The sequence below is a fragment of the Pteropus vampyrus genome, unplaced genomic scaffold (genome assembly GCF_000151845.1).
Source record: "Pteropus vampyrus isolate Shadow unplaced genomic scaffold, Pvam_2.0 Scaffold40, whole genome shotgun sequence".
Taxonomy (NCBI): Eukaryota; Metazoa; Chordata; class Mammalia; order Chiroptera; family Pteropodidae; genus Pteropus; species Pteropus vampyrus.
In genome coordinates, this window is record NW_011888821.1 from 2,735,222 (window position 1) to 2,737,463 (window position 2,242).

Below are 2,242 nucleotides of genomic sequence, written 5' to 3' on the forward strand. Positions count from 1 at the left end.
TCAACTGCATCTCTTGCTGATGGTGACAACATCTGTCTGTCAGCCCTCTCCTTGCTACTTTCTCTCCAGATTCTGATCACTGCTTTCTCTTCCTCACTCCAGAATTATCTTTCAATAAACTAAACTCCTCTTTCCCATCCTCTTGCTCTCTTACCCCTTAAGCTCTGGGTTCCTCCCACCCCAACTCTTTTTAACTTTATCAGCATTTTTCCCTGGGAGGCCTCAACTCTTACCACACTGAGATAATCCCATGCTCTCAACCAGCTTCCCAAGGTATCAGCTGATAACAGATTCAAGCAGGGGTTCTCCTTCTGGGGTCCGAGGGTTGTGTGGGATTTTGCGTCTGTCTGCATTTGTCTAGGAAGAGGATCCTCACCCTAACCTAACTCTTCCTCCCTCTAACATCCGCAAACCATAAGAATGAAAAACCACTGGATATTAATTATCTGTCACTTCTCCCAGAGTCATCTGACTTTATAGGTGGCATTTAAATGGCCCAAAGAATGAACCTTTAATAGTAGAATTATTACAGGGGATTGCACGGATGACAGGGCCTGGAGCAGCCTGGAACCTCTTCAACTAGCCATATACAAACTATGCTTGCCTGACAGCTGTGCTAATGCAGCTTAATGTATAGCTATAGGTTTTATTATCCCCAAAGTGGGAAAACAAAGTCTGAGAGATTCATGTAGGATTATAAAGAAGCCAGATTTATTCTTCTCTAAAACTTTTTCCGAGTGAAAGAGAAAGAAAAAGACTAATAAAAAACGACATGCTAAATTACATGGACCAGAGAACAGATAATAGAATAAATCTCTCAACCGAGGAGTTTGGCTGGCTGGCTGATGTAGGCTGGAGAATATTTAAGAGGGGAAAAAATCGACAAAGGAAAGGGAAAGGAAAGTTTCCCCTTTTTTTCTCAGGGTGATCCAATATCTATGTTTAAGAACTTGAAAGCAGAGTGTGTTTCTTAGCAGCATCAGGTGATCCAATATTTTACAATTCTTCCTTTTTCCTCTTTTCTTCCTCCCTCTCTCTTTAATTTTTACCAAGGGCTATCTCAGATTTGCAGCGTGACCTTGAGCAGGGGATATAACCTTGCTGACATTTAGTTCCTTTCCTTCCTGGAGGGGTTGTGGGACTTGCATAAAATGATAAAGCCATTTAGTACAGTGTGTAGGTGCAGCAGTCAACTAAGAAATGTTAGTCCTTTCCCTTTGCAACAAAACCAGCCAGCCCCTAATGAGTCTAATTAACGAATGTGCATTTTAAAGACACTAACACAGTGAACAAGGAACCGCGGCTCATTTGGTTGCCTATAGGAGGGCTCCCGGGCACAAAGCGGCTGTCATGAAATGTTCAGGTAGGCTCCTCATTCTTGTTTTAAGGTGTGGAGGAGGTAGGGGTAGTTTTGAAATGCAAATGTGCATTGTGTTGCCATGACAAAGATGTTTCAAGGAAATAGAAAATCACAGAACTTCAGAACAGATTTTCAAACAAAATAACTCCATTTTTTAAGCCCAAATTGGGACAGAGGTTAGAAGGGTACGAGTGTTCTTATGGGGACAGCAGGACAAAGCCATAGTGTCTAGAGTTTGAGATACTTTCATTTAAATCACTTAAAGTACCTGAAATTGGAATGCCTTTTGTGTGCATTTAATGTAGGTTTTTTTTTTTTAAGTCTGAAAAAGCTGTTATTATACACAATACGCATCTTACAGGCAATGTGGTTTTTACAAGTGAATGTGGTTTTGAAATCAGAGCGGACACTGCCCAATGATCAGTCCAACATGAGACACTCTTGTTCTTGTCTGTACTGTGCAGAGGTAGACCAGTTGACCAGTGAGTGTCCTAGCACTATTATGGCAGGAGAGGTTGGTATCCTGCCCACCCCTCACCCCTCTGCATCTCTCTCCACGTGCCTTCATCTTCCTGTGCTTCCTGTGCCCACTGCCTGATGTGTGTAGGAGCCAAAACTATGACACTGGCCTTTTTTTTTTTTTTTTATTTTTGACATTGGCCTTTGAGAAAAGAAAGAGCTATTTATTTAATGCTGACTTGACTTGTAGGAGCAGACAGACACCACTCACATCTGTCTCCCTGATCTGGGGTCTGGACAAGTTTTAAGAGTTAGGGAGGACAGGGTGGTATGAGGTAATTAATGTTGGTGGGGCAAGTTTTGATTGGAGGGTTTTGGAACTTGGCCAGTTATGGTGTAGGGTCAAAGGACAAGAGAAATCAC